This window comes from Aedes albopictus, chromosome 1, assembly GCF_035046485.1.
Source record: "Aedes albopictus strain Foshan chromosome 1, AalbF5, whole genome shotgun sequence".
In the NCBI taxonomy this organism is placed as follows: domain Eukaryota; kingdom Metazoa; phylum Arthropoda; class Insecta; order Diptera; family Culicidae; genus Aedes; species Aedes albopictus.
Window position 1 is genome coordinate 323,681,459 of NC_085136.1, and position 19,054 is coordinate 323,700,512.

At 41.6% G+C, this 19,054-nt stretch overlaps 1 protein-coding gene across 1 annotated transcript in view; it reads left to right on the forward strand.

Annotated features, from left to right (window-relative positions):
- Positions 1 to 8,145: 8,145 nt before the first annotated feature.
- The window catches only part of LOC109415927 (cyclin G), a gene marked incomplete in the record, with an annotated part of 220,614 nt that continues 209,705 nt past the window's right edge, over positions 8,146 to 19,054 (forward strand). Inside the window, 1 exon segment of the mRNA XM_062847247.1 lies at positions 8,146 to 9,359.

The window sequence follows — 19,054 nt, forward strand, 5'->3', positions numbered from 1 at the left end:
GTCGCCTTCATTAGCTTTTATCGCCTTCATTGGCTTTCATCGCCTTCACTGGCTTTTAACAGCAACGGCAAAATTTGATTTCAAAATATTGTTTCACCTCTACGCCTTCCTCGGCCATCCGGTTAACAAATCAATACTTCATTCATCATTCAGCATTTAAGTCTAGATTTAGGACAACAACCCTATTCAACGAGTATCAATATCACAATCAACAAAACTTAGATTTTCTTCACAGTTATTTATTTCTTTATCTGACAATAGTGATTGACATCGATTTGAACTAAACAATACCGATCACCATCAAAATCTCTCACAGGTTGATCATTGACATTGGTCGAAGGTATAAATAGATTGTTTGATTCATATTGAACAGTTAGTACACAATATTTACCTTTTTGATTCCAATGTTGAAATTCAATCACAAGTCATCGCCTGGAGGTCATCACCACTCTGCATGCACCACACACACACCACTCATCTCTTTCTTTTTCCAAAGACAACACTTCCCGAACCGAAATTGAACTAATTTCACATGCACTGTTCACCGTTCTCGTCGCCAATGTGAGAATCTTTCTCTGTAATGATTATTCAACAACTGTATTCATTATTTGTATACACTTTATTACGGATACTTCAATATTACATACAATGATTCACACTCCAGACAACAATAACAACATCTCCACATATGACAGATACTCAATGTAAACATACACGCTAAACGTAATAGAGTAATACAATAATTTATTATGTGCATACCACAAGGTACCACAGAGATAAACGTGCAGAAGCACTAAACCACGCGACACGGATCTTGCGGAAAAACCACTACCCCACATGGTTCGTAAATCGCGTACGAAAGAAACGTGTACACAAACACTACAACTGTTTGGAAGAAGCAGGTACGGCAGACCAGCCTCAAAAGTTTGTGTCAGCTCCCTACATACCAAGCTTGAGTGAAAAACTTAGGAAAACCCTACAGCGGAACAACATAATCCTAGCCTCCCGACCACGGAACAAAATTAAACACATGGTGTTTAGCCAAATGAAGGACCCGATACCACCAGGGAAGCAGACGAAGGTAGTGTACTCGATACCATGTGGAACCGACGATGGAAAAGTGTACATAGGACAGACGAAACGCATGCTGGAGGTACGGATGGCGGAACACCGCAACGACTGCAGGAACCGAAATCCAAAATCGGGTTTGGCGGTACACACCATCGAAGAGGGCCACGTGTTCAACTTCGAGAAAACGACAGTACTGGAGCGCATCGAACACCCGGAGGTAAGGATGATCGCGGAGGTATCTATATATATAAAAATGAATTTCCGTCTGTCTGTCTGTCTGTCTGTCTGTCTGTCTGTCTGTCTGTCTGACCGCTATGGATTCGAAAACTACTGGACCGATCGGTGTGAAATTTTGTATGTGGGTATTTTTGGGGCCGGGGAAGGTTTTTAGCTTGGTGCGGGACCTCTCCGGTCTCTGGAACGGGGGGGTCCCATACAGATGACTTCGCCGGGGACGTCCCTTTGGAGCTGCATGTCAAAAAACACAGTAGGCAGGCAGTACGACGTTTGCCGGGACAGCTAGTTTCATATAAAAAAGCAAGGCGATCAGCAAACAGTGAACCTCCAACGAGAATGCGGCAATTTTAACTCCACGTACAACGGACTATTGGCTCGGCTTCGTGAGGAACCACGAACACGAACGGCGCAAAACACGAACAGTACCGATAACGAAACGAACGAAGTGCATGCTGAGTAGGATGTTCCCCTGGTAGTATAGTAAGATAAAATTAGTTAATAGTGACAGACCAAGCTGTAAGGTCGCATTCAGCATGTTGTAAGTGTCCCCCCTTTTTTGTAAGAATTTGACGAAAATTGTAACTGTCTAATAAATGTATTGTAGGCGTCTGAGGAAGGCTGAAGAATAGTAGGCCGAAACGCGTAACGTATAAAACGCTGTTTTAATACAACCTGTCACCGAGAAAAGCCAATGCAACCCAATTATTAGATATTGCACGGTGATTACTCAAGTTTATTATTAAGATGATTACTAGACCTGTTAAACTCATGCATGGGCGGAGAATATTATTGTTTCAGGCGAATGGAGACAGGTCAAAGTAATAATTATCCAAAAGCCTAATAAACTTCTAGCGTCTGATCCCAATTCAAAGCGCCCTTTTGCTATGCTATCATGTTTGAGGAATTAGACTAAATCGAATACCTTGCTTTCAACGTAATTTGGGTTTCGCAACGGTGAAAGGAACAAACGACTATCTAGCTCTCTCTCTCTTCTTGGCGTAACGTCCTCATTGGGACAAAGCCTGCTTCTCAGCTTAGTGTTCTATGAGCACTTCCACAGTTATTAACTGAGAGCTTCCTCTGCCAATGACCATTTTGCATGCGTATATCGTGTGGCAGGCACGAAGATACTCTATGCCCAAGGAAGTCAAGGAAATTTCCTTTACGAAAAGATCCTGGACCGACCGGGAATCGAACCCGTCACCCTCAGCATGGTCATGCTGAATACCCGTGCGTTTACCGCCTCGGCTATATGGGCCCTATCTAGCGTTCCTTTCATAGTATATTCAACTGCCCTTTGTGCAGAAGGAGCAATTGATTTCAGGTTTTCAAAGGGTTTTTGATTTGGTTTTGAAAAACGAATACACTAAAACCTACGATAAAAAAAATACGACTAAATGCAAACGTAACACACTCCATGCCACAATCGAAGAATTTTATTCCATTTTCCAATTCATGGAAAATTCTTAGAACTATATTACCGTGACCGGTCCTAATTCTGCGCAGTCCCTAATTCGGCGCACTTTCTCGAATATACTACAAAATCACGGACGCTAGTTCAATATTAGCTTCAAATATATTTTTTGAATATTGTTTCAATAGTAATGAAAAAGTTTGTGAAGAAAAAATTTTCAAATCAACGACCATGATTTTGTAAAAAAATAAAATGATGTTGCAAGTACTGAAAATTGCCTGAAACCTGTGTCCGTTGGAGAAGCTGCTAAAGAGTTGCCTCATGAGCTGAAGCATTTTGCGACATAAATAATAAAGAGAATGTCTGCTTCTCCATGCGCATCCTGCACTGCTGTCTTCGAGGAATCAGAATCGGCAAAAAACAATTGAGTTTTCTTCTTCTTTTCTTAATCTTCTTGTTCTTCTTAGGTGCGCAGAATTAGGAACCGGTATTAAATAGTGGTCCTAATTCTGCGCAGACATTTCAACACTAAAATTTGAACATATAATTTATAAACAAACATCATATAAATGCCACCATAGTTATAACTAGGATATTCTATGTTTCTAGCAATTCGGTAAATGTAATTACGTCTCAACAAGTTAGTTTATAACCTTCAAAGGCTAATTTACGATTTTTACATTTTTGATCTGATAGTTCGACCGGACTAATCACTTGTTTTAGACATTTGCTATCAACCTCGGGGGAAATTTTATGTATTCATGCAAGCATTCGTCAAATGCGATATATGATGTGAGTTTACATGATTTTTTTTAAACAGTGGAAACCCTGGAGCTAGACAAGAAAGAAGTCTCAGTTAGCAAACAATGATTATGCCACCTTGTAATGGCGAAAAAGTTTATATTGCCTTTAGAAATGAAAGTAGAATTTACTAAAATGTGCATATGCGGATAACTAAAAAGCTTTAGGTACGTAGTAGTATTCGATAATGCTAATGCTATAAAACCCTTATGTGTATTATGATTGAAATTCCCTTTGCTTAGTAATCAAAGTAGGTAGTATCAATGTTGGGGACATGCAAAGTTCCAATATGGTCGAATTGTCGTATAAAAGTTGAAAATGAAGAATTCAATTGAATTTCATCTATGAATCATGTTCTCATTACAATATGTTATCTTTTTGAAGTTTTTTCCATGTGCGCAGAATTAGGAACATTAGTGCGCAGAATAAGGAACATTCCAAAAAAGGGTGCGCAGAATTAGGAACAAAGACACACTTTAGAATTTTAATGATTTTACATATAAATTGAGTGTTTTGTATAAGAATTATATGTTTACCCTATTTACAAAGCTAATAACTATGTGCGGTCAAAAATTCAGCCAAATCGGTTCGATTTGGAATTTGTTACAGCTGATTGAAGTTGAAGAAGTCTTAGGTGCGCAGAATATGGGCCCTCCACGGTACATACGCAACAACTACTTCACAAACGTAACCATGCTTACTTACCTTACCGGTCAGACTAAGGCCTGAGTGTGCTCTGCTGTACGTAGGAGTCGTCTCCAGTCTACTCGGTCCAGTTTCACATTCTGCGACGGGTCTGCAAATCGTCCTCCACTTAATCGACCCACCCAGCTCGTTTCGCACCACGTTTTTTGTACCGGCTGGATGACACTCGAGAACTATTTTAGTCGGGTTGCTATCCGACATCCTGATGGCATTACCCGCCCATCGTCGCGGTGTAGTCGATGGTTGGTTCTATCAGCAGCAGGTGCAGCTCATGGTTCATTCGCCTTCTCCAAGTCCCGTATTCCGTCTGCACTCCGCCTTAAGTTTAGTATGCACCTGGTAAGAAAAGCACTCAAGAAAAAATCCCTCTAACTACCAAAGGAATTTTGACAACTGATTAGTATGGGAGGAAATGTCAGTTTTCCTTATGGGGAATAATCAGGCCCCTGGCATGAATGAAATTTATCGTAGCCAACATCTAACTGCCTTATACTTATATTCGTGCAAATTGAAACGAGCGTGTAATCAACAAACGCAGCTTTTGTTTGAAGTTGTGAGCCACACACGAAATCACATTCACAATGCGTGTTTGTTGGGTTGCTTTATTCAACTAATCGCATGCTCCTCTTACCGTACATTAATATTAAAGCGAGTTTGAAGTGCTTCGTGATCATAAGAGGTGGAAAAAATGTTTCCAAAAACTGATCAACTAACCAAAATAAACGTTAAACAAAAAATTGTTGATGTTTTCGCATTTGACAGTGGGCGCTATTTACTAGCGCCCAGGACATCCTGTCTACCATGATTCCAATGCATTGATATAGGCCGTGTCAGGGGCCTGATTCCAATGCATTGATATAGGCCGTGTCAGGGGCCTGGGAATAATTGAGCGGAACATTTTTCCGCAAGGAAAAGTGACAGCTCCATTTGATTTGCCCGGCAGGCGTTACGAGCGTTACACAATTTTCATTTCTTTTCAGCTGCGGACCGCTCAAGAAATTTTGACAACGAAATCATTTCTTGACCGTTTCTTGTCCTATCCTTTTCCACAGTACTTTTCAGGTGCGTACTACACGCAGCACCATCCGTTGGAAAACTCCAAGGGCGCGTTGGATCTATGTACGTAGAGTTCAAGTTTCGTGCTCACAGAAGTCTACAGGTCCAATCAGCGCTTCGTAGATAGTTAACTTCGTGTGACGGCGAACTTTGTTCAATCGTCGAGTTCTGCGGAGTGCGGAGTCCAAAGTAAGCTCGATTTCCTGCCACAATGCGTCTATGAATTTCTCTGCTGATGTCGTTGTCGGCGGTCATCAGTGAGCCCAAGTACACGAATACTTCAACCACCTCGATTTCATTACCGTCGATAGGTGGCGGGCGCGGTGATTCCTCCCTGGAGCCCTTTGCCATCATGTTCTTTGTCTACGATACATTAATGACTGATCCGATTCGCTTGGCTGCACTCTTTAGTCGGATGTACGTTTCCGCCATCGTCTCAAATTTACGAGCCAAACACATATAATATCAGTATCTTCAGCAAAACCAAGCAGCTGAACGGACTTCGTGAAAATCGTTCTACTCGTGTTTATCCCCGCTCTCCTCATTACACCTTCTAACACAGAGAACAGACGTCTATCTTCGCTTTCTGCCTTGTGTAAAACTTTGTAACGGTCATATCAGAGTATGTCGTTATGCTCCCGTTGCGTGGCGCTAGCATCCCATCACTTACATTGGCGTGTTGTCATTTTTGTTTCCAGTGTTCGTCGTTATTGACATTTGAGCGCTCGTGTCGCTTTGTGGGCCAGTGTGTTTTAACGATGAACACACTGCCATCGTGCGGTCAAATCGAGTTTATATGTCGGGCAGTCTCCGTTGATGGCGTTGATGTGCACTTAATTCCTTTACATAAACACAGGGTTAAGCAGCAAGCACGAAATACTCATCACCTTAACGAAACCCTCTGCGAGATTCTAAGGGACTCGAGAGAGTCCCTGATACTCGAACTACGCACAACACTCGATCCATCGTCGCCTTGATCAATCGTATCAGTCTATCCGGGAATCCGTATTCGTGCATAACCTGCCATAGCTGTTCTCGATAGATTGTATCATACGCCGATTTGAAATCGATGAACAATTGATGTGTGGGAACGTTGTGTTGTATTCATGGCATTTCTGCAACACATGGCGGATGGCGAATATCTGGTTCGTGGTAGCGATTTCACCCATAAATCCAGCCTGATATTGCCCCACGAACTCTCTTGCAATCGGTGATAGACGGCGGCATAAAATTTGAGAGAGTATCTTGTAAACAGTGCTCAGTAGTGTGATCGCGAGATAGTTCCCGCAATCCAACTTGTCGCCCTTTTTGTAGATGGGACCACACGATACCTTCCATCCATTCCTCCGGTAATACTTCCTCCTCCCAAATCTTGGTAATGACTCAGTGTAGTGCTCACACCAGTGTTCTGCCATGTGCAGCATAGTTGTCCCATGTTAATAGGATTTCCCATAGAACATGGGACAATTATGCTGCACACGGCAGTGTTTCTCCATCGTGTTTTAAAAGCTGTTGTTTCAACCGGCCAACCTCCTCCTAAATCTCTTGGAGGTTAGGGACTGGAAATCTTTCGTCCTGCGTACGTACTCCTAGATCTGTTACCACGCCGCCATTCACCAAGTGCACCATGTACAAAACGCAAATAAGACCGGTGGTTCTCTACGGGCACGAGATCTGGACTATGCTTGAGGAGGACATGGAAGCACTCGAAATGTTCGAGCGTTCGAACGGTGTGTGGCGGCGAAGAATGAACCACGAATTCGCTGCGCTCTACGGCAAACCTAGCATCCGGAAGGTCCCAAAAGCTGGAAGGATACGATGCGCAATGTATGTTGTGAGAATGCCGAAAAACAGCCCTGCAAAGCTGGTGTTCGCTTGAGATCAGATGGCACAGAAAGACCTAGAAGGTAGCGTACAAGATGGGCGGATCAGGTGCAGAACGATCTGGCAAATGTGGGACGCGGCCGAGGATGGAGAACTGCAGGTACGAATTAAATGTTGTGGCGAGGAATGGTTGATTCAGATTTATTATAATTACCTATAATGTAAGACTAAATAATGAATGATAAGGCTCATTTTCAAATTCCGAGTCAAAATCATCAACCGTCAAATTTAACATTCGAAACCCACGCTCTTGGCACCGAGCGTGAGGCGAAGACCACCAGCATTCAAATTCAAATCTCTAGCGTGGTTGTTCAACACAACGGTTCCAGGACAGCGTCGATCCATACGTGAGACGCGACGCGACATTGGTCCAAGAGAATGCGCGATTCGCCGTTATAAATTTGTGATTATCGTTTTAGCCCTAGCCGTTTTACCAGTTAGTGTTTGTCTAATCACCTAAGCAGAAGCATTAATTGCGTTGCATGTGAACTTCCATAGTTATTGATGGAACAATTAGAACAAGTATTTTGAAACGTTGGATCACTGTTTTCCTTCCAACTGGAATAATTAAATTAATAACAATCCAATCAAAGCACCAAAAGAGTCATCCACCCACCGACGACCAACCAAGTTCAAAAATCTCTTGAACTCTCTCAGCATAACTCTACACTTGAACGCGCTCCATCTCTCTCAAAACTAGTTGCACAACAATCTCTCCAAATCGTAGCCCTCGGTCACGCACACGCTCAACCGACTCGCCGGTGTTGGTGACAGCTCGCATGAAAATTTCCTCCCAGTGCGGTACTAGATTAAAGAAGATCGCGGATGGAAACACAAAATTTCCCCTCCCCTGCGTGTGTACACACGCAACGCACTGTCACCAACACTACCGCAACGCGGTAGGCCCTGTTTACAAACGCAGCTCTTTTCTCCACACACAGCGCTCGGAAGTTCGGAAACCCAGCCAGCCAGCGATGAAAATCATTCTTTGTTTGAACCTCGATCAGAGCGAAAGTGTTGTCCAGCGTCCATTCGACCAGTTTGAATTTTTCAACTTTTGTGCAGCAGAAGAATAGAACGCCATCAAAATGGAATAAGGCTTTTGTGTCCGTCGTTGACGCAGTGCTCAAGTGTGCCACCTAGAAAAGAACACTCCCCTAGAAGCTTTCCAGAGTACCTAGGAAAGACTTTCCGCGGAGCATTTAGGGAAAAGTGATGCAATAGTTGGTGGAGGTCCATTTGGAGTAACGCCACTTTTCTAGTTAGAGGAGCTAGATCGTGAGATCCGTGTCTAATAATAATGTCGTAGCATTGAGCGTGAGTTTTCATCGTCTTTCGTCGCGACTGTGTGTGCAATCGGAAGTGAATGTGAATGCGATATCAATCCCATTTTAGTTTAAATTGTGATACTTTTGTGTACAAAAAAGAAGCCATTTTTGAAAATATCGCAGCGAGATAGGAAGGAACTGAGAGCGTAGAGCACTGTGCATTACTACCCCGCAACGACAAGAGGTTTTACAAGTCGGTCGGTTTTTTCGAAGCAGTAGCATAGCGTCCCCCATCAATAAACAAGCCCAAGCGCTGTGGTAGGCAGTCTCCAACCGAAAAAGAAGAAAATTTTTTGTTTACGATGAAAAGTTGAGTCGCGGACACTAGCACAAGCAAATGGTGTGGTTGTGTGCAGGGACGGTTCCGAGTCGTACGAACGCGATCAATTTTTGGGAGAGAACGACGCCCGGGTTTTGAGGTGAGTCGCCGCGACGCTCTTAGCAAGAGGTTTCACAACAAAAGCCTCTGTGTCAGTCAGTAAACAGAAGACAAACTGAACGCAAACGCGAATCGCTTGGAAGGCTCGAACAAAACCAAGGCAAGCTCGAGTGCACGGGTGTGAGAAGAAGAGTAAAGAGAGCGACGACGAATGATGATGGTCAACCGGAGGTGAAAGTTGATGAAGAAAACATCCAACAAACATCTGTGATATATGTGTAGATATTATTTTAATTTATTTTACAAAAATATATAATATACAACACACATCGCAACCACCCACCATCGCCACCACCCACCATCGCCACCATCTAAAGTGGGGACAAACACCACCCACAAACATCATCGAGAGTTCAAATTATCGTAATTTTTACATACAAATCAAGCGGACGAACGGAAAACGACTCATAACTTGATTCCAAAGGTGAGTACTCAATGCCCCTGCCCATAAATCGCCGATATCGATAACAAACAATCACCGTACCATTTCATTTCGCTCAACAAAGATGATGCAATTGCCCATTATTTTGTCGCTGTAAATTGATCACTCAATAATTCGAAGGCCTCATTTCCGTATTGTATTGTATTGTATTGTATTTATTTTACTAAACGGTAACATGTTAGTTTTGAACTTTAAGTCATGTCAAGGAAAACATTTTTCTAACCGTAGTTACATTTTTCTAACCGGGTCACCGTTTTGCTAGCAAACTTCTTCTGATCAAGGCGATTTGCATATCAAAACAGCGAATTTTCGGGCCTCTTTTTGCTCGTTTGTGTGTATACCACTAGCACGTAGCGCAGTGGTTTCGCCATTACTTCCGAATGTGGCTTGCGGGTCGAGGCTCTGCGTCCATTTGGAGATTTTCGCTTACTGGTTAATCCGACTCACTAACAAGTAAGTTCACAAACATTTATAGCATGACTTGACTATCATCAAAGAATTCAAAATCTACATATTTCTAAAAATTCCATACAACAAATTCAATAGAATCACACCAATTATCATACCTTTTATTCACTATAGTATATTTACTCAAATAATCAAACAGGATTTATGAGGCAGCTAAAGAAAAATGAAAAAGATTGATTTGTGTGATTTTTATTACCTCATATTTGGGTCGAGACATGGCTAATCCGATGAAACCAACAACTGCAATGCTTTTTAACTGCAAGTCCGGTAAGTGCAATAATTTTGCAGTTATCGCACCGCTATCTGTCAAAAACGAAACGTCAACAGAGTTGCGATGTTTTTCAGATGCACTACAGCTGCATTGCGATGTTTTTGAGTGCATTCTGGCTGCGTCCAACAGCAATTGACAACTGTTTGACGGCTGTCAGTCGTTGCAGTTAGCGAATTTCATTCGGTAACTGAAACGTAAACATGTTGCACTTATCGAACGTCTTCTGTAATACCCAAGCTCAACTGGTAGCAAACCACCTTCATTCGAGATCAGCGTACCCCTCCTAGATCACCAACAGCATAGTAATTTTGTAATTTATTAATCGTACGTAAGCCTGTCAGTTTTACAACTTTGTATCAGGTTAAGGAAAGTTAAACAACACAAATGCGTAACAAAGTTTACAAAGGAAAATTAATCGAACCTACACACCAAATTTTCCCTCAATGTTTCAGCAATTTGAATTGCTGAAACTGGTTCAGCAAGACACTCATTTGCTGCTGTGCAGCAATCAATGCCACTTTTTACTGTAATTCAGCATTTTGGCTTGCTGATTGCTGATCAGCACTTCTTTATTTGCTGGTTATCAGTATTCTGTTTGACAGAACGGTTGAAACCAGCTGTCAATTTTGAGAATCGCCGAAAATCAGCAAAACCGATTACTGAAGGCGTATCAGCAATTAAATTGTTACTGAAAGCCAGTAATCGATCGATCTGTCAAACACCAAGATGAAAAATCTCTTATTTCACTTCATCTAATTTCAAACGTTTAATGGGCAGAAGCACGTACTAAACGATGATTATCGGTGTATATTCTGTATATACTCATTGAATTTTAAAAATAATAAACATCCTAACAAAATCTCTGGTTTACAGGCATGATGAGAAGAGAAATGCAGCAAGATACCTTCAATCCTGCCTGAAATAAAATGACGATTGTTTTATGGTGGTGAACGATGGGCGACGGATATTTATGCTGATTCGTCAGAAGAAATAAAAATTATAGTTTGCCAATAAAAAAAAATACTTCCTGTAAATAAAAGCCACTTATTAGTATTAAGTTTGCTACAATTTCAATATTTTCTTTCCAAGAAAAAAGCAAAAATTGTTTACCAGTCAATTGCTGGTTGATCAGCAAATCACTTTGTACCTTGCTGAATGACCAGCAAAAGAACTGTCAGTTTTGTGGCGACCGCTATTGCTGGACGTTCAGCAATGTCTTTTATTGCTGGTTGGATTGCTGAACTAACAGCACAAAAAAAATCAGCAATTTTTTGCTGATTTCCAGCACTAAAAATTTGGTGTGTACAAATTAAAAACTTGAAATTAACGACAATGTTTGGTTTTGAAATAATCTGTCTTTTAGTCTAATGCAAAGATTTCAGTGCTTGTTTGAATGAGGTTAATGCTGGCTTAGTCTTGATTTCTGTCGGTAATCCGTTCCAATGCGATATTCCATAGATTAGCAGGCTCTTCTTACTACTCGTCGAGTGCGCTGGTAACAGGTATGTCCTAGTTCGTTCCATTTGTCCCCGCTGAAGATGCTGCAAGATGTACTGCGGTAGTGTTCCATCCCAAGCCTGACGGAAAAAGCAACATATTCGGTGACGGTAGTTGTCAGGTAGATCGTGACCGAGTATAGAATTGCGGACGGCGGCTGTTGTGTCGAAACGATTCATTTTGAAAACAAATCGTATCGCTGACTTGAAACATCTATGCAACCTGTCTCTTAGCTCGGCGGAAAGCCCAGGATAATAAACAACGTCACAGTAGGTGAAAGTAGGTACCACTACAGCTTGCACCAATTTCAGCCGAACCTGATGGGACAGCACCGGAGTAAACCTCCGGAAAATACGCAGAACGTTGTACGCCTTCATAGTAGCCTCGTTGGTTTGTTCCGTCCACTTAAGATTGCAGTCCATGAGCAGTCCGAGATTAACTACTTTATCTCTTACTGCAATTGCTTCTCCGCAGAATTCAATGTCGATTCCGGGAGTGACTCGTCCCGCCTTGCAGAAAACTATAGCTTGAGTTTTCTTGGGATTTGGGAAGAGGTTGTTTTCGATTGCCCAGCATAGTACAAGCGATAGCTGTCCGCGACGTAGCCTACACGTAGTACTCCAGAAATCCGCACCGTGCGCGTAATGAACGACCGTGGCAAGACTATCATGCAAAACGTGATAGGACGAAATACTTATTACTGATGCAAAAAGACAATATGCCGAATGAAATTTCTTCCTCGGATCTTCCCAAAAAAAGTGTGGAACAATCCTAAAAGAGAGTATTCAAAACAACGCCATAAAGAATTCTGCTGGTGCTTCTGAGAATGCAGACCATCTCAATCGGTTTTTCGTAGAAGGCCATAGCCAACTACAGCATGGTACATATATCTCACTCTGTGAGATCGGCGGAACAACGATCAATTCAGAGGGACGATGGACGTGTCGACGAAATGATTCAAGACTACAGTCGCAACTGAGGTGGACAAGGGAGATATACGATAGCAACACAAATGCTACTGTACTGGATCAGACACATTATCAATTTCGTTTGGGAAGTTACCCTGTCCTTTTGTCCTACCGTTGCCAAGAAGAAGGAAGAAAGTTATGATAACATTTTTTTACACCAAAGGCAGCGAATGCTATCGAATCAAACGACTTCAGACCAGAAATACTTATCCATCTCTAACGGCATGGAAACAAATCTGCTCTGGCATACAACAAAATACCTAGATACATGGTCGACGTCGGGTAGTAACAGGGCGTTGCCGACTTCGAAGCTTCCAGTGGCATAAAGAAGGAGAACGACAGCAGGCCTACGGTGGCAGAAAGTGTGCTACAAAGGCCACTAGATCCGCAGCACCCTCTTGTGCGCTCCTTGTAATTTTCTCAAATTCCTACGATAAGGCGCAACGTGAGGGAGCACGCCCAAGTAACCAAAAGGTCCGCTTCCCATGACAAAATGCACTTTCAAGTTCCGCGAAATTCAGATAAAGTTCCAAACGGAACTTTCTGGCTGCTTAAGAGGCTAACGATGAGCCTTGCTGGAACTTCGGTCACAAGTTCCGGCAAGGCTAATTGTTAGCCTCTTAAGCAGCCAGAAAGTTCCATTCGGAACTTTATCTGAACTTCGCAGAACTTTAAAGCTGCTTAAGATGCTATGTCGGTACTTTGTCGGAACTTTCAAGTTCATAGAAGTTCAGTTCAGTAGCATTGTGTTTCAATGAAGATTAAATTTATTTCTTTTACAGAAAACAACTGTTTAAGCGTACACGAATAAAAGACAAATATGAATTTATCAAATCAATAAATACTAGGCTTGAGCAAAAAAAAAAATTGCCGCCCATCGGATTCGAACCGATAGTCGCTGCGTGAGAGCCCTACGCTCTACCACAGTACTACCGCTGCGATTGAGTGGACAGCAGGTAAAGTCTGACTTGAATCGATTTTCTGTCGGCAGCTAGTTTTGCACATTTGTACAGTAGTGAAGTTAGCTTGACTTTGTCAAGTGTCTTCAGCAGCGCAGCGGTAAGTCGGCAGGCTATCACGCAGGAGGATTCAGTTCAAATCTACATAGCAGCGACATATGTGAAAATATAATTATCAGAAACAATTTCCAGACGTGAATCACAAACCCCCACCAACAGGGTATGATTCTGAAAAACACATTTTTGTTTCTGCATGAATTTTGACAAAGTTCTGTCAGAAGCTGCTTAGAAGGCTATCCAGCGTGCTTATGTGAACTTTCAAGTTCCAAAATCACTTGAAAATGAAGCTGCTTAGAAGGCTAATGAGCGACCTCGAACAAGCTGCTTAGCTTATAAAGTACCCTTTTATCTGAACTTTTGGTTACTTGGGCGGGCAATCACAGGCAAGCATGACTATTTCAAAGTTACGTGCAGTGTCTTGTTGTCTCAAAAGTTTACAACTTCACAGAATCAACAATAACCAGTACGGCTTATTCCGCAGTAGGAGTGTCCTGCCTCAAGCAGGCCAGCAGAGTGTAGAACATCATCTTGCTGGACCAGAAACTCAAACGAATGGGACTAAAGCGCTCGAATACATACAAGATGGAAAAAGGACGAATGACGGATTTTTTGCTTGCTAGTCAACAGGACAAGCTGCGCTGTTTCCATCGATAAGGAGCGGTACATAGAGGAATCGCTTGAGAAATTTCAAACGGTGCATTCCAAACCGGCATCAACCTCGCTGGATGTGAAGCAGCGACCTGCTGAAGACAATGAGCGAAATAAAGGAGAATGAGAAAAGTCGGCCGCGAGCTAATTGGAGGTCTGCAGGTCACTGCGCAGGGCATGAGTCAGGTTGTGAGTGTGGTGAGTTCATTCAGCATTGATCGGGGCCTTCCATAATGGACAGCTGTCAAACGTATTTTATGAAACTTGAAAGGAATCAAACATCGCGAACTGTCATACAGAAGAGAAGAGGATTCAGCGTTTTCTGGATACAGTGATGCTGATTGGGCAAGTGATCTGGAGAGAAAACCCGGATAAATTTTTAGAACACGAATATCTTCTGAATCTTTGAAGTTAATCAGATGTTTGCCATGGATCCCGGAGCACTGCCACCCCTGACCCCCCGCCCAACTCCCCCCCCCCCCCTTACTTGCAATCAATGCAAGTACGGTAATGACACATTCCACGCGTTACGTTTTGCGCGAGAATCAAACTTTTGCAAACTGTTTTGTTGCTAAATACATGCTAACCAGCATATTAAACGATCAGATTTGAATAAGATTCGTTTTATATTTTTTAATTGGAAATTGAATCTTTTTACTTCGAAAAAAAATCAAGAAATACAGCGTAACGGGACACCATCGCAAAAAATGAAGAAATGGTGACCGATCGCCAAGAAATTTGCTACTTTCTAGAAGCAGTTTTCAAAGTTAATCTTCAATTTTATGCAAAAAGAATCAAAATCGACAGCAGGAGCCAGGAAAAATCGTTCAAGTTCAAAAAACCGCGGCGTAGAAGTGCGTGGAATGTGTCTAATATAACTTAAATAAATTGATGCAGCAAATAGATGGCTACTATTTGTAATAACATGTTCAATTTTCAATTATCTTTTGATACTTACGATAAACGCTCATTTTACATGACACTTCTTTCGCACGAATGATGCAATATACATCCGAAATGAAACTAAAGGTACTTCCGGCTGACTAGCATGAGCTCATTCACATTGGAAACAAGTTTATTCCTGTGTGTTGCTGCGACACTTTGTCATGGGTGGTTTGAATCTTCAAGGACAACATTCTTATCACCCACATGAATCATCTTTTGCCAGGTATGCATCGCATACATACTATGCATTGCATAGTGGTTCCATTTTTAGCACCGAAGCAGTCATTATCGAGTCACATCGACTGTCGGTTTCAAATTCACACCATATCGGGGTATCATCCATGCATTGGAGGTCACCCAAGTGTGCGTCTCGATATGAGTCATTTTCTGATATCGGATCGGAACCGAACTGAATCCGATGCTGACTGTTTACCTACTACGTGTCGAGTTGAAGAGTCGCAGCGAGTCTGAAGGACTGCACGTCGTCGTCGTCGAAGTTGTTGTTTTTTTTCTGTGCCTTGCCCGTCCGTGAATTAACAGCGCATTGCTGCGTTTTGAGCCGTTTGTTCTGTTTGTTCGTTGAACGAGCCAATAATTGCGCTTTGAAGGACTTTCGCAAGCGCAGTTCACTAACTTCTGTCCGTGTTTACTAGCGGATAATTCAAGCCAATCCACCATCGGGGGGTAGTGCACCGAACCGACCAGATTTCCAACTTCTTCGGAGTTGCTGTGCCACCACAGTTTTGTTCCTGATCCAGAGCAAATTGGTTTCTGGATCGAACCATGATCATCCCGTACATATGTTGGTAGCAAGCAAGAGAGTAATGACCATCGTCGTTGTCTGATCGAACGATAGTAAGATTTCTCCTCGCGCAGCGACCTGTGGTACCACCGCAAGGTCGTCTGCTTTTTTGAACAGCGCTTGCTTACTGCATGAAGTCAAACGATCGCTGCTTTCAGGAAGTAGGTTCGTCGGAATTACATTCGACGACGAGGTACGAACGAAACATGTAGACATAAGAGAGACGCTGCCAAAAAGGAATGTTTGTGGGTAATAATGTATTAGTGGTGCTGCTACTGCTGCTGCACCATAAGGAATCTATGAGTCATCATTATCGCTGTTTGGTTTGGTGCCAGAGCAGTGGTTCCCGAACTGATGATGGACCGACCAATCACGTTGTAATTTATTGTTAGTAAAATGCAAATCTCAAATTCTACTTCATATTGTTGTGTTGATCGTTCATTTGCTAATATTTGTCTGAATCCAAGTAACCTTTGATGTAGAAGACTTCTACTTAGTATTACCGAAGTTGTGGCGAAAAACTTTGCCGAATTTCGGAGTATTCCAAAGGGAAAAGTTATAGCGGAAACATTGCGTAACGTAAGAGTGCGATGTCTTTACCAGAGATGGGAAATGTCGCGGAATGTAATGAAAAAAATGTCATGAAATTTTTCAATTTACACCACTTTTGGTGTTAATTTCTGGTTGATGCATCACTAGTCCAAAACGCTGATTAGTTATGGATAATCAATGATGTCGCCAATTAACATTTCCGCTGAAATAATCAAATAAAGAAATGACATTTTTATGACATTTTCCATCCCTGGTCTTTACATGTTAAACCTAAAAACAACTTCAAGCGGTTTGTAGGATTTAACTTTGTTTGCAAGCGTTGGATCGCTTTGCGGTTTTCAACAAGACTTTCAGAACATCGTAGGCCATACTTCTTCATGATCAGTTTTATGAGTTCAGACAAATTTGAGCCCGTGTGGTGTATAACATATGAATCGTATTTTGTTTATGTTTGTTTTTCTGTTTGATCTTGCAGAAAGTTTGAGTAGTTATTTTGTGTTTCTAATTTGTAAATGTGACTGATCATTATCTGTAGTTTTGTAGTGCTCGGGCCATTTTGCACGACGATCAACTACAAAACAAATCGTTCCCTAACACGGACATTGTTAGATCACAACTACCATTTCAAAAGACTGTCACTAGTAAAGTCAGCTCCAGCATCCTTTGAACGATTGGTAGACAGCATCATCGCAGATATCACCGGAATATGTTCCTTCATTCACCAATGACTTGATTGTTTTCGGAAAGGACTGGGAATCACATGCAAAATCTCTCAAGAAGCTGCTTAGCCGTTTGCATATAGTTGTCACGAGAAGTTGAAAAAAAAAACGCAAACTCCACCAAACGGAAATCGAATATCTTGGACGCATTGTTGACCCAAAAGGAATACGTCCAGATCCTACGAAACTGAAGTCATCACATAAATTACATCACCCTTAAACATTTCCAAGCTTCGATTTGTCTTTGGAACGGTGAATTTCTACAGAAGATTAGTTCGAAACATGCACAACCTACGGCACCTAGGACAAGTTTTTGAAAGAAGGAGTCAAATGTGAGTGGAACTCCAAATTCCAGCAATCTTTCATTTTGTTGTGAATTTGTAGTGTTCTGTTTATATTTTTCGTAACATTGACACCCAACGTGAGGCCTGAACTCACGACCCTGGAATTACGAGTCTTACGCTCTACCGATTAAGCAAGCCGGGTTACAACTTACAACTATCAAAATATAGCATTTCATCATTTATTCTAAAATGATCAACTCAGCCATTAAAATCTTTTAATAGGGTATGTTCGATGAAGTACTAGTTTTGTTGTAATGAGTTGAATTTTTGTACGAAGAGAAGGTAAATTCTCCGTTTATTCAATGAAATGTTGCAAAAAGTGAGGGTATAATGATTTCTTGCCTAAATTGATGCTGTTTGCGCAAAACTTTGTGTAATTGTGTTGTTGAGGTTGCAAAAAAACAACAACACTGTTGCCTAAAGTTTTGCGCAAACAGCATCAAATAAGACCAGGAATCATAATATCTACGCTTCTTGTACCATTTCATTGCAGAAACGGAAAGTTTACCTTCTACCATACAAAAATTCAGCTCATTACTACAAATCTAGTACATCACTGATCGTGTCCTATTCTTAGTTTAACTTTTTCGGAGATGGCTCCAAATGGTTAAGGGAAAAGTAATGGATCAACAGTACATTTACTCATTTTCTAATGTATTAATCTTAGTTGAAATTCTAAAATTTTCTGTTATTACTTTTGTGTCGTGCTTCTAGCTTCAATAGAACATGTTTGATGGAGTAGTAGATTGCTAGCAATGAGCTGGATTTATGAATGATGTGTTGATAAATTCTCCTTTCCTGCAATTAAATGACGCAAACAGCGTTAGTATTGTGATTTCTGGCCTAATTTGCTGCTATTTGAGCATTGAATTTCTGTGTAGTTAAAGAGGAAAAACAGAGAATGCAACAACACAGTGACCCAAAGTTTTGCTTCAACAGCTGCAACTTAGACAGGAGAGCATTATACCCAAGCTGTTTGCACCATTTCATTGCAGGAAAGGAGAATTTATCAATCCAGCTCATTACTAGTAATCTAGTACTCCATCAGACATGCCCTAATAAAACAAGGGGCACGACACAAGATAAAAACAAAAAAAAATAGAATTTCAACTAGGATTAATGAAAACATTAGAAAATGAGTAAATTTGTACTGTGATTCCCCTATTTCTATTCTTGAATAGTTTTTGAGCTGCTTCGTGCTTACGACCGCCTTCAAATCCTTCCTTCAAAGCGCGTCGTTCAATGAATTTCGGCCTTAAAATTCTTCAATGAAACAAGATACCAACCGATCGAAAAAGCTTAATGCGTTGCCTACATAAGTCCTACATTAACGACCCGTAGTCGCTTACTACACCTTATTTGGATTCGAATCACGAAGTCGAGCTTCCACAACAACTAGTAGCAATCGGACCAGCACAGAATGACAAAACGCCAAAAAGGAAGA